Source organism: Sycon ciliatum, chromosome 8 (genome assembly GCF_964019385.1).
Source record: "Sycon ciliatum chromosome 8, ocSycCili1.1, whole genome shotgun sequence".
NCBI lineage: Eukaryota > Metazoa > Porifera > Calcarea > Leucosolenida > Sycettidae > Sycon > Sycon ciliatum.
Genome location: NC_088650.1, coordinates 33,358,305 through 33,372,450, shown reverse-complemented (window position 1 = coordinate 33,372,450; position 14,146 = coordinate 33,358,305). Strand labels below are relative to the sequence as shown.

At 47.0% G+C, this 14,146-nt stretch overlaps 1 protein-coding gene and 1 long non-coding RNA gene across 2 annotated transcripts in view; one reads left to right on the top strand and one right to left on the bottom strand.

The window, feature by feature from the left end:
* Nucleotides 1-8,156: 8,156 nt before the first annotated feature.
* LOC135822833 (uncharacterized) lies at nt 8,157-9,572 on the bottom strand. The gene is made up of 2 exons (XR_010554548.1): nt 9,383-9,572; nt 8,157-9,222 (listed from the first exon to the last, which is right to left on the bottom strand). It is a non-coding gene; the product is annotated as an uncharacterized LOC135822833 (long non-coding RNA).
* A 4,197-nt stretch (nt 9,573-13,769) lies between these two features.
* The window catches only part of LOC135822816 (uncharacterized), a 109,177-nt gene continuing 108,800 nt past the window's right edge, over nt 13,770-14,146 (top strand). Inside the window, exon 1 of the mRNA XM_065335651.1 lies at nt 13,770-14,146. This exon is cut by the window's right edge and continues 7 nt beyond it. The gene's annotated coding sequence lies outside the window, so the exon portion shown is untranslated.

The window sequence follows — 14,146 nt, the reverse complement described above, 5'->3', positions numbered from 1 at the left end:
CACAAGAGGCATCAGCATAGATAAGTAAACTTCCTCAAAAAACGTATCAATGAAATCCATGAATTTGGACCGGAACTTGAGACTCCGACACAGCTAGCGAAGCAGACGAAGCACCAGCCTCCAGAAGAACGGGATGTCCGAACAGCTGCCTGCCTACCTCGAAGACCCATAATACAAGACTTAAGTAGCGAGAAAGACAACTTCGATCGAACACAGGCCATGACGTGACAATACTACTCGATCTTCTTTGCTGCCAGAATAGCCGCCACCCCTGCGTACAATGCCTATGCCGCCTTCCCCATCCCTCCACTTGCCGACATCACCACTGGAACGAAAGATACCTGCTCCACGTTCCTGACACATTCCTTATAATTTTTTTTTTTTTTTTTTTTTACTACGTTCACATAACCAGCTCGAAAAGAATAAGGAAAGACAATGGTACGGAGACTAGGACAAACGTGACAACTAAAAAAAAACCCGTGACAGCGTTTATTCTCCTTCTCGTGGCGTCGGAGCACAGTGGCACGTGGTGCAGATCGATTTGAGCGAGCATATGGGTTGAACAGCCGAACATCAAGAAGAGTTGGCTCAAATCGACTGCCCCACAAACCACTGACAGGCAAATCCAGTCATGCATGGTTCTCCACATTAGCAGTACGATACCTCAACTGCTAGCCAGTTAGCGGCTGCAACACAAGTTCAATGGAGACATTGGAGCACACCTGATCGAACAACTGGGTAGTTGTGTCCCGGATAGCGTTATGTCTTATCGACGGGAAACATCCATGCGGACAGGAAAGCGAGTGCGTCACATTGACTTCATGGCCACAGGAGCAATGGGATGGAAGCCTTGCAGGTGACCACCCATACCGGAGGCACAAGTTCCACAACCCATCCCAAAACTCCTGCTTGCTGAGACTAAAGCCATACTACCTTAATGGGCGACACGTTAGCCAGCTGGACGATCCCTTCTCTTGCGCAACTTCAATACTGTTCCGCAGGGCCTCAGAGGAATTGCTCATCACCGCCTCCATCCCAGCACTTTGTGCCCTACGTGTCGCCGCCCTGACGTCAGCCTTAGCCTTACTGAATAAAGTCAAGGCACTTCCGAGGGTCCTCTCCCCCGCCCAAATCCCGTTGGTGAGCGACTCTGTGATGCAGGTGGAAGAAGCAAACTATGCGCTCAAGGTCCTTGAATTGATGAGGACCAATCCACACAGGCGGCAAGGAAGCTCAAATACGCTACGTAAAACATTGCCTGGGGACGCACGGCAGGTTAGCTCTGAGATTCAATTGTTGCGTATGGCATTCTCAAGCGGCTCCAGCAAATGCTCCGGTACACTCATTGCTCAACAAAGGAAAGTCCATTTCCCCCGTAATCCCGAGGTAAAGGCAGAATATGCCGTCTGAGGCTGTGTCCGCGCAATCACCGCCAATCGCTCTACCTCCCGCACCCAGTTTTCTACCCTTGACTTGACATATTCTTCTATCTATTGACTGTTGATAAATACCCACATTCATTAGTGACCACACCCTCAACAGTATCAAATTCAAATAAATTTGCATTGACTCAATAAATACCACTGCACTTTTCCATGTAGCACTCCACTTTTCCCTAAAAAAGGAGCATTTTATAAACAGTATTTATTGGCCTTAGTGGTATTTTATAAACAGTATTTATTGGCTTTTGACCCAATAAATACTGTTTATAAAATACCACTAGAGCCAGTAAATACTGTTTATAAAATACTCCTTTTAGGGCCAGTGAAGGTCAACATATGTATAATAGATGTAGTAGCCTCGGGATTTATTGCAATTACATACCACTTATAAAAACCGAGGTCCTGGTATGCAATTGCAATAAATCCTTCGGCTCTACATCTATTACATACTTAAACGCACTTGAAACAATTGCGGCACCTGAATAACGTGCTCCATCTGAGGTGGTCTCAACGCCGGTGTCCTGGAAAAGATTCCTTGCCTCAAGCAAGCACTCTTCTTTCATAACCAACACAGATTTCTTGGCATTGACGAAATAGCCAAAAGCACGACCTCGCTTGGTGAGGACGTCCCACCACCGTCGCAAACGACATAGATGGCCAGCCGCGGAAGAGTCATCAGCAAACCACGATTGAACAGTGTCAGCGCAAGCCGCTTGCCGAAAAGAAGGCAACATGCCCAGAGCGAACATTTGCATCGCGAGGGGATCACCTTGTGTGGTACCCTCCTAGATCCTGTGATAGAATACCACGATTCCCCATCAATGTATACATGGGCCGGTTCACGTATTGATCAGGACTGTGGCCAAGGGTAGGTATTGATCAGGACTGTGGCCAAGGGTGGGCACAAATGGCGAACATTGAGTAAGCAAACTTGACGATTCAATCTGTTGAATGCATTCGATGCATCGGCTAACAAAATGCCCGCCGTATCAGGGCGGGAAAATATTGTCTGCATCGCGTGCACGCCCACCTCCAACCCACTATCCGGACCGGCACATAGCTGGTCACAACCCACGGCTTCACAAACCTCAGGACCAGCAACCTGGAGAATTGCTTTGCGTATTATTCTGCTAGATACTTCGCCTATTCCTATGGGCCGTACGCCAGGGCGCTTATCTTATCAAATGCTATTTAAAATCGACAAGCTGTAAATGCAGCCAGTGAGTCTGGGTTCACGTAGGCCGTGGCCAGCCTTCGAGCACAAGACGCCAAAGCGTCACGCAGTGCATCTGAAGCAGTCGAGAAATTGGAGCACATATGTCTCCAATTCTCTGCATCAACACCGCTCGCACCAGCAGCACCTTGTGTATGAGTGGCTGCTTTTCGGATCGCCTCTCGCCCTAAGCCACTAAAGTATACGGAGTGCGGAGGCGGCGGAGGTGCGCCAGATATGAGAGCAGCCTCATCGATCGGCTCTGGTGACGGGTGTTTGTCCTTTAGGATATCTCGGACTGTACATCCATCACATTGTCGTCAAGGGCATGCAAACGGCCACCCTCATCGTCCGATCATACTTTGAGAGCAGCTGTAAGCTTCCCAGCCGTGACCTTGTCTGCAAAGCCCCTAGCGGGGTCAACACTACCTCGGTTTTTAGAATCAGACTCAAGGCGCTTACAATCCTGAATGGTGCCTGCTTCTCTCATCAAGTCAGCAAGATCTCCACTTTCCTATTGCCCAAGTTTTTTTTTTTGACAATAGAAAAACACAATTATTGTGGAAAGGTCACGACAATAAGAGACAAGATCAAAAGGAAAGCTTTACAATAATAGTAATATACAAATAATCTACGTGGAGATAAAAGTTTAATAATAGCAATGAAAAGTATGAATGCCGCAGACATCACCACGCAACATGACAATTTGTTCAAGGTTTGGTTTTGTGTGTTTCCAAAATCGATTTTCACGTTCCAATCATCAGTGGAAATACGGAACTAAAGAGATCAAGGGAAAAACAAAGGTTAAAAATCCAAAGAAGTGTGACACATGACGGGTAACTTGTGGTAAGTATTACAAAAAGTGAGAACTAAAATAAAGAGTAAGTGTGACAAATTGTGTTCACTACGATACGTGCGTTCACGGTGAGGAAGGATGTCCTACCATCCCACCTATTGAGCCACTTGGTCTACCAATTTGAGTGCCGGAATTGTGATAGCCGGTACGTTGGTAAGACCCTTCAACACCTGAGCGCACGTATCAAGCAGCATGTACCACTTCACATGCTGCTGGACGCAGCAAAAGCGAAGCGCCCGAAGCGGGGAAGACCACGCAAGAACCCGCTCCCTCTACCACCAACACAACCAGAGCAAGTCGAACACACGGTGCAGAGGAAGAGTGGTGGATCACTAAGCCAACCGAATGTGCCTTCTCCACCGTTGCCCTTGCCGCCACCGGAGCCACCACCAGTGCCGTTGGTGGCTGGGGTTGGGGAGGAGTCGGCAACAACGACAGTACCGCCAATCACAGAAATTGAGCCCATTTCTTTGACACAGTATCCGGCTGTGCGGACACCGCAGCACCCTCCGGCGCTTGATCCGTGGGTCCAGAGACCACGGAGGTCGACCGCCAATTATTCAACCGAAATATATGCTAGGAATGGCCAAGGCCCACGCGGAGCATCGAAGGAGACCGGAAGCCGGGGGCAAAACGGAACACAATCTCGGGACGTAGATGAGGTAAGGACAGTGACACGGGACAGGCGTAGGAAGGAGAACATGGATGGTATCAGACGACTGACTGGTGGTGAATATGAGTTGGGTGATGATGCGGCGGATGACGAGAATACAGATGACGACGAGGCGGATGACGGCGAGGATACAGATGACGACGAGGCGGGTGATGACGAGGCGGCGGATGAAGACGAGGCGGATGACGGTGAGACGGCTGGTGGTGATGGTGATAAAACGGACGAGGAGGAGTCAGGTGGCAGGGAAGGTGATGGAGCTGATGAGGGTGAAATTCGTAAGAAGTCAGCTGTGTACTTGCATTTGTTATCTCGTCCCGATTGTTTGAGTGTGTATGATGATTCCCACTTCTCTGTACTGTGTCGTGCCCTTTATGTCCAGCAGTTGAAGGTCCTTGAAGCTGTTTGTATTCGTACGCATAAGCCCGATTTGTGTAAGCAAAAAGAACATGTTTTAGCACTTAGGTTATTTTCGTGAGTTTGCACCCCGTGTTCATGAGTTGTTTCTGCACTGTTCATGCGCTAACCGACAGCCTTCCAACTTGGAAGGTTCAAGGTTATGGAAAAGACCAAAGAGGGGAAGGCAAGCGCAACGAAAACGAGCAAAAGCTACAGTCCCAACGGAACAAAGAATGTCGATTGTTACTGGACCGGATGACGAGACCAGTACGATATCTGACAAAGCGGCCTAACTACAATTCGAAGCAGCAAAGCAGCACACCACCCAACTTGGGTGGGTCATAAATATCAAAGATAAGTAAATAAATGGGAAGCTTTGCGAAAACGAATTGTACAAGCCGAAAGCCAAACTCCTACAGTACTCCTCATGCATGACATTGTGATGGACTAGTTGACTACAAAACAAGTTGTTTCACACAACGTACGTTTCGCCGTATGGTTCGTGACGGCTCATCAGGTGTGCAATTGTAAAACTCGGATGTTGAGCCATAAATAAATGTAGAAAGGAAAGAGACATTATGGATACGAGTTAAGAGTAACTCTCCATCACTGTAACATGATACTTTATACAGTCAGAAAGTGCAAAAGCTAGGCACAAAACTGACAGAGTACTGAGACATTCGACGTCCTGACACCTAGCTTCAACACATCTCCGTAGCGCTAACCGACAGCCTTCCAACTTGGAAGGTTCAAGGTTATGGAAAAGACCAAAGAGGGGAAGGCAAGCGCAACGAAAACCAGTAACAATCGACATTCTTTGTTCCGTTGGGACTGTAGCTTTTGCTCGTTTTCGTTGCGCTTGCCTTCCCCTCTTTGGTCTTTTCCATAACCTTGAACCTTCCAAGTACACACATTGCCAGGTGTGTATTTACCACCAATATCAAGAGTGAGTACAGCGAGAAAAGTAAAAAAAAACTTCTAAGATGTGCTGCTCTGGACACTTTGCATACAATTACAGACTCACTGAAATGTTTGGTACTTTGTGCACTCATCGTCTCAACACAGATCCTAATGAGAAAAAAACTACTTTAAAACACACACACCCACTAACTACGGGAGTATGCACCCAGTGTGCTGACATGTGCCTAACACCACCGAGGTAGTGCGTAGTACAGAGCAACAAGGACAAAGAACTTACAAAGACGCTCTGTTTCCAGCGCCGCAAACACCTCGTCAACACCAGATAGCAGCGTGAGTCAGTGTCGCTCCTGGACGGTGAGAACAGGCGTCGAGAACCCTCGGTCATTCACAACGCCAGGCTACTCGATGCCAAAGGGCTTATCCTCAACACCGGAAAGATGCAAGTGCTTGCAATCAAAGCTGGACGGCAGGCACACCTCGACCTCCACATTACTTGCACTGGCACGCCTCTTGCCCAGACCAGTACGGCTCGCTACCTCGGAGTCACTCTGGACGAAAATCTTCGCTGGTCACCGCAAGTCACCTCTATCGTCCGACGCACGGCTATGAAGCTGCGGATCCTCCGCCAGATCCGGTACTGCCTAACAGTGCGGCAGGCGATGCTGTATTACTCTGCCCTTGTCATACCGGACATTCTGTATGCGTCGAATGCGTTTCTCCCAGGACTGTCCGCTGATCAGCGGAACACCTGCCATAGATCATTCAAGAGACTTTTAAAGGTTTATTTTTATGGTTAGCCAGCATCTAGGCTTGGACTTAGAGTCGTGACTCAACTGTGACTCAACTGTGCTTTCTTCTTCTTTTTTTTCTTTTTTTTCCCTTTCTCTTTTTCTTTTTGAGTATTTGCAGTCTGTGTTTTCTGTGTTTTTCTCTCTTTCGTGGAGGCTTGCTAGTTGTATCCTTGGCTCTCGGCCGTTACTTTATCGCCATCATAATATTGGGCACCATTGCCTGTTTGGTCTGCGATACAAAATAAAATTTCAACAACAACAACACAGTAGCCAAACTGGATAAACGTTGCATCCGTTGCGTGGCCGATGAGCACCCATTGACCAAATTCTTCCCCTGTACACCAGGCTGGGTGTCTGCCCAGTGCTGGAACAAGGGAAATGCAAGCTCCGACTCCTGACATTTAGAATCCGTTCTGGAATCGTCAGTGAGCTGTTGTCGTCCCGAATAGACCGATCCCCTTATTATTGTCTGGGTTCGAGCAAGGGGGCAACTCCGCAGTCGCGTGGGATCCTGCTGCACACACGCGACCAACCTCACCTCGGCTTTGCGTGACTTCTCGCATGCGAAGTGCAGAGCACGCGAAATCTACACGCAGTGCAAGCCTGTCTACAAAAAATGCCACAAGGACTTTTGATTTGAGCTGTTTTGTTTTTGTTTAGACGTCTTCCTTTTTACGACTTCAGGATGCCTTCTCAGGATCATTGCTGCGTTCCTCACTGTCAGAACAGGAGGACGAAGCAAGCAAGTCATTTCACTCCTTTCGTCGTGTGGAGCCACAGCGGCCTGGAGCAAGCGGATCCAGGCTATTCCCCGTGAGGAAGGACGTAGCCTTTTAGGGTCACTCTGAATATTTGAGTTGCAGCGATCATTTCGATCCCGAAGTCGAAATCGTTTTGCCCAGCTCTACAAGGGCAGGATGAGTCCAGGAAACCAAACAGCTGTCCTACGGTACCAGGTTTGCTTTTCGCAAGAGAGTGGAGTCTGGATGCTCTGCTCCCTATGCTCGCAAAACAGTATTTGCTGAGCCTAGTGCAGTTCGGTTATGGAAGTGCAGCGTCTGCATCACGAGCTCCCCATGCTCGCAAACCAGTATTTTGCTGAGAGGCAACGGCATTTTGAGTTGGAAAGGAACCTGGCTTAGTGCAGTTTGGTCCTGTAATGGAAGTGCAGCATCTGCATCAGGAGTTGGCAGCAAGTAGAGCTCGTGTACAGAGTCTCGTGGAGCAGTTGGACGATGGGGTGAAGAAAGCCGAAAAACAGCTTACGTACAATAACATAAAGAAAGACTCTGAGCCGCGCCAGTTTCTGACTGGTTTGCCTTCAGGTGTTTGTTCCGCTCTGTGGGACTTCTTTGAGCCTAGCCGAGAAAATGTACTGCGCCGAGCCAGATCTGCGAAGACGGAAGCTGAGGGACGGCGGATACAGTTGGAGGTGGCCGTAAATCGCCAATGAGCATGTAATGGAGGATCAGCTGCTATTGGCATTGATGTGTCTAAGCCTGGGCCGAATGGGACAGAAGCTGTCATGCGTGGCACAAGTTAGTCATCCGTTTCACGGTATATACTATATAGCTAGCTGAGCTGGAAAGACGTCTTGTTCCTCCGTTTGGGCATGATCCCCATTTGGGCGAGCTGGCGAGATGTTCAGTCATCAATGCCATGTACCGCAAGACATTCTGCATTGTGGATGAAACAGTTCTATTTTGCCATGCACTTAGGGTTCTCGCACCGGCACAAAAAGACCCAACAGATCCTTGCGCTCTTATTTTCTCCCATGGTAACATTGCTGATCACAACACCCGGTAGCCAGTCGCAGATGCAACCAAATCAACCAGGTTCGCTTACTCTTTTTCCAATACTGAAACCAAAGGTATACCAATATTTGCATCGAATGCAGTGATGATTTCAATACTGTCCACTAGTACAACGCATTACCAGACTGGCATATAATCATGATAATATTATCCATTTCGCAATCACTGTCATTGCTTTCTTAGATCTTCAATCATCAATATCGGACCATAAACCGTCTATCATCTTCTATTATATCATCATTAGTATCCTGCTACTATCCTCCTCTAACGATGAGCTCGAAGAAAAGAAACAGCGGTCTAGAGGCGTAAACAATATCTGTCAACGGAAGTGTCCTTGCTGTGCTGGTGTGTTTATGCTTCGTGCATTAGTTCGGCCAAGAGCGCATGGTGGTGGCGGGTTGAGGATGTTAAATATACTAGAAAATAGTTCACTCTGAACGTGCAGGGGGTATATTCATAGGTTCGAAAGAACCGCACACACACTTTGCTGCAGACAGCGGCAAGCTTTGGCCCTCGTGCTTCGAAGAGGGAGCAATCCACTGCGCTACTCAAGCTTCGACTTTTCAAAGGTACGACTCATCATTGGCTCTGGGGTAATGTTCCTGGAACAAATGCCCCATAGCCAACTGAGGGCCAGGGAGCACGCAATCTGCCTTCCTGGGCGAGAAGTGTTCCAGCACAAGAAGCAGCACGAATACATGCTGACAAAGACCACCATCACCACCAGCCGGCACACAGCACACTGTTCTTCAAACACCATCCACTCCGTCCATGTGTTTGCACTGTCCTCCTCTAGCTCTTCACGCTCAACAAATAACACGCACTGCTCATCGTTTTTTTTTATGCTTCCTCTGGGTTGGCTAGCCCTTCGACTTGACAAAACAGCGATTACCACTGCACTGCTATCGTCACCTCATAGCAGTCGCTTCCACCAGTGGCTTTTCCTGTCTTTGCAAGGTGTCCAAGGATGGCTGCTGTTGTCACTACAGGCAAATCAGAAGTACTTTAGTGGCTGATGTCCAACCAGATCGTTGGAAAATCGATTTTCCACTTCAGGGCTGTTGATCGCGACTTGGTGACTTGGCAGCACCACGGTTACCTTCATAGAAGATGGCTCTGGAGAGGAAAAGACAGACCAGAAAAGGTTACTATTATCTTCAGCACCGATCGCAAGGAGAAAGAAATAATAAATATTATGGTCTGCTGTAGCCTAGGCACAAAATAAATCTCACAACACGATTCGCGATTCGAATATTTCAACAACAAAAAAACTCACCTCTGGAGTAACTCCTGTTTGTGGCCCGAGATCGTTCCCTCCCGCGCCTTGAAAAAATCCTGCAGCGGCATCACAGTCCATGTCTCTCTCGGAGACTCTGCTCCTACCAGCAGGAGGTTTAGCACCGCTCGAAGCCATCGCAAACTACTTGAACTAAGCAGAAGACATTCCAAAACAAACCTGAAACACACTGTCAAATATGCTGTCACGTTCAAAAACTAGCTCGATCGCGAGTGAGGTTGCCCCCGTGCTCGAACCCAGTATAATAAGGGGATCGGTCTATTGTATTGCAAGGCCCGCTGACAGGCATGACCACTCGAGGTCAGTTGGGACGCAACCTTCCACTCCCCCTGGCCCACAGTGCTTCTGGCGCATGCCGACCGCTTCGAGCCAGCTGTCGACTCTGGAATGGCCTGCCCGACTCTATGAAGTCCATAGTATCTGTCCGTGAATTCAAACGCATGCTACGCGTATTTTACTTTGGTTAAACTTAATGGCTTTCGTAACCTGCTGATGAGGCTCGATAGAATCATGCTACGATGACCCGACTTGTAAATTTGAGATACATTTTTTCTGCTCGTCTTGACCCTGCCTCCCCTCATCGCTACTTCCATTTTCGTATTTTTATTTTCATTTATTTTTCTCTTCATTTCTGACTCTTCTTACTGGATGTCATCGCTTTCATAATATTGGGCAGAATTGCCAGTTTGCCATGCAATGTAAAATAATAAACAACAACAACAACAACAACAACAACAACAACGCTGTCACCTCCAAACCAGCTAGTCGCAAGCCAGCGCTGGGCACAACAGTACGAAATAGTGGTTGCGACTTCAGCAATGGATTTTACGAATGGGGTTGCTCCCACACTGGAGCTCGCGCTATTCCGCCGAATTAACTTGACTGACTCACCGCTGCCATCCAGAGCACACGAGAAGTCCATCGAACCTTTGACTCGGCAAACTTGCAAGAAAGCACCACTCCCTGCTCCATACACAGTGTTTCGGGGAATTCCCCCAGGCTCATCAGTTGAGCTTGAGTAGGCTGAGGAAGATTGTGCCTGAAGAGTACCACTTACATGTGCATAGTGCTGTCCAGGCACAAACATCACCATGGATACAATCTTACAGATACGCTCTGTTTCCAGGGATAAGAATACTACCAAGTAAAATAGCCCAACCTCCAGAAATGCTCAGGAAATGACAGAAATTGTTAATACCTGCACGCCGCCCGCACATTCACACTATCACAGCCAGAGGAAAAGAAAACAACAATAATGTTAATTTTGCTCCTGAATTGTCCTCCCTGTTGCTTTGCTACCGTCCTCCTTCTTCTACGAGGCGTCATACATTGGCACTATAAAAAATTAAAACAATGGTGAGGACAACAAGAGGTGCATACTGGTTACATGGTGATAATCAGTCACACAAAGTGAGAGAGAAGCGTAAGAGAAGTGTTAAGGGTTTTTTATTGTTAATGTATGCCGCCTCGTGCTCTCCTCTCCTCCCTTCTGTAGTGCCAATGTCTCAATGCTCCACTTTTATAGTATGCTACAGAGCCAGTTTCATTACTACTCCCTGATGAAGCCCCAAGGGCGAAAATTTGGAGATTTCATTTCTTTTTAATAAAATTTGCAGCGTCAACGACCTTTGTGTAGTAGTGATGACTGATCTTAACAACAACAACAACAACAACAACAACAACAACAACAACAACAACAACAACAACAACAACAACAACAACAACAACAACAACAACAACAACAACAACAACAACAACAACAACAACAACAACAACAACAACAACAACAACAACAACAACAACAACAACAACAACAACAACAACAACAACAACAACAACAACAACAACAACAACAACAACAACAACAACAACAACAACAACAACAACAACAACAACAACAACAACAACAACAACAACAACAACAACAACAACAACAACAACAACAACAACAACAACAACAACAACAACAACAACAACAACAACAACAACAACAACAACAACAACAACAACAACAACAACAACAACAACAACAACAACAACAACAACAACAACAACAACAACAACTTTGTGCTGAAGAAAGCCGCAAAATCTTTTTAAAATATTCTCTTTAGGCTGAAATCAACTCTACACACTAAATCACTCTCTCATTAACAAAACATATATCCTGCCTATAATTGAATATGCATTCATTGCTGTCACCCCGCTCTCAATCGCAGCCCCTGACCGGCTTGAGCGAATCCAGCGCAAGGCGTCCAGAATCTGCCTCCGTCTCCCCCTCTACACTCCTCTGAATCATTCAACACTGCTCCATCGGCTCAAATGGCCGACAATGTTCTCTCGCCGCAAAGTGAAGATCACCCTTCTTGCTCACTCCATAAAATACCAATATGCCCCACAACACATACGCATGCTCAGCACCCCCGCTCAAGTTACAGCCCAGTACAGCCTTCGACATGCACGCACTTGGCACCTCCCACCCTCCAGAACCGATCGCTGTAAAGACTCCCCACAGTACAAGTCCCCAGAATGCTACAATGCCCTCCCTGCTAGCATTCGTGACGTCTCCTCCCGACCTGCTTTCAAACAAGAAATCTGCTCACTGCTGATCAACTCAATCTGCTCCTGCAGCGCTCACCCTCTTCCATACTTGTAAAGTTCAAAGTGATGTAAATCACTTTCCAACTGTTTAACCCACAATCTCACCTTCCCATAAATCTATCTCTTATTGGCGATGGTGCCATCGTGAGAATAAAGAATTCAAACAACGATCTTATTGGCGATGGTGCCATCGTGAGAATAATTCAACAACTGGCCGTAGTATCGTGAGAATAAAGATTTGTAACAAGAACAACAACAACAACAACAACAACAACAACAACAACAACAACAACAACAACAACAACAACAGCAACAGCAACAACAACAACAACAACAACAACAACAACAACTTTGTGCTGAAGAAAGCCGTAAAATCTTTTTAAAATATTCTCTTTAGGCTGAAATCAACTCTACACACTAAATCACTCTCTCATTAACAAAACATATATCCTGCCTATAATTGAATATGCATTCATTGCTGTCACCCCGCTCTCAATCGCAGCCCCTGACCGGCTTGAGCGAATCCAGCGCAAGGCGTCCAGAATCTGCCTCCGTCTCCCCCTCTACACTCCTCTGAATCATTCAACACTGCTCCATCGGCTCAAATGGCCGACAATGTTCTCTCGCCGCAAAGTGAAGCTCACCCTTCTTGCTCACTCCATAAAATACCAATATGCCCCACAACACATACGCATGCTCAGCACCCCCGCTCAAGTTACAGCCCAGTACAGCCTTCGACATGCACGCACTTGGCACCTCCCACCCTCCAGAACCGATCGCTGTAAAGACTCCCCACTGTACAAGTCCCCAGAATGCTACAATGCCCTCCCTGCTAGCATTCGTGACGTCTCCTCCCGACCTGCTTTCAAACAAGAAATCTGCTCACTGCTCATCAACTCAATCTGCTCCTGCAGCGCTCACCCTCTTCCATACTTGTAAAGTTCAAAGTGATGTAAATCACTTTCCAACTGTTTAACCCACAATCTCACCTTCTCATAAATCTATCTCTTATTGGCGATGGTGCCATCGTGAGAATAAAGAATTCAAACAACGATCTTATTGGCGATGGCGCCATCGTGAGAATAATTCAACAACTGGCCGTAGTATCGTGAGAATAAAGATTTGTAACAAGAACAACAGCAGCAGCAACAGCACTCCAAAACACCATTTCACTCCTACACAATCGTCCTAGTCTATTAGACCTGTTCATCTACGACCACGTTTGGCAACCACCAGTTATAAAAATTAATAGAATTTTACGACAATCAGATTGACAACACCGACACCACCCTGGTCTGTATGGAACTGTACCCTAAGACATGATGTCATCAGCTCTTTGTCCATATTTGGTGAGAAGAGCGTATCATTGAATGGTGATTGGTTGCATGTAGTGTTGTTATGAGGTAATGGGGTAGTGGGGTAGGTCCCTCATTATGTGTGTAGTCTACATGTGTGAATGTGATTCTTGTCACCAATGTCAACAACACCTTTTATGGTCTCGGTCTGTGCAGAGCGGGACGACATCGTGCAGACGTGTAGCATATCACGTGACAGCACACTGACACACGCACACAGGCAGTGCTGCCAACACGAGATGCCGGAGTTCTGGCTACGGCACACAGCCACAAAGCTAAGCCAGTATTAGTATGTGTAAGTAGACTGCCGTCCGGACCGTGGTCTGCCAGACAGTGAGCTGCATCTCTTGCCATTTACCACATGCATGTAAAGCACGATTCGTTCAAACCGTAGTTTACACCGTTATTTTATCTGCACCGCTCAGTCGTCCATTTCGCACGGCACAGTCCACTGTTAGTTGGTGGTTTTCGTCTCCATCCCTTTCTCATTTCTTGTAAACGTCCTCTAGTGTTGTTGAATAGTTCATACCTACCTTTGTTAGTCGTGCATTATCCTTTCCAGTCATTGTTACTCATTCTCTCAACTACTAATCCAGTCTGTAGTGGCCACAACGCTCTCCCAGTGAATAACAAGTTTAGCATAACGCTCTCTCAGTGAGTAAAAGGTCCAGCATAACGCTTTCCCAGTGAATACCAAGTTCAGCATAACGCTCTCCTTCTCTTAGCGACCTACGTATTCCAGTCAGTCCACTCAGCCAACGTTTGAAAAAGATTTCACGGAACGGACAAT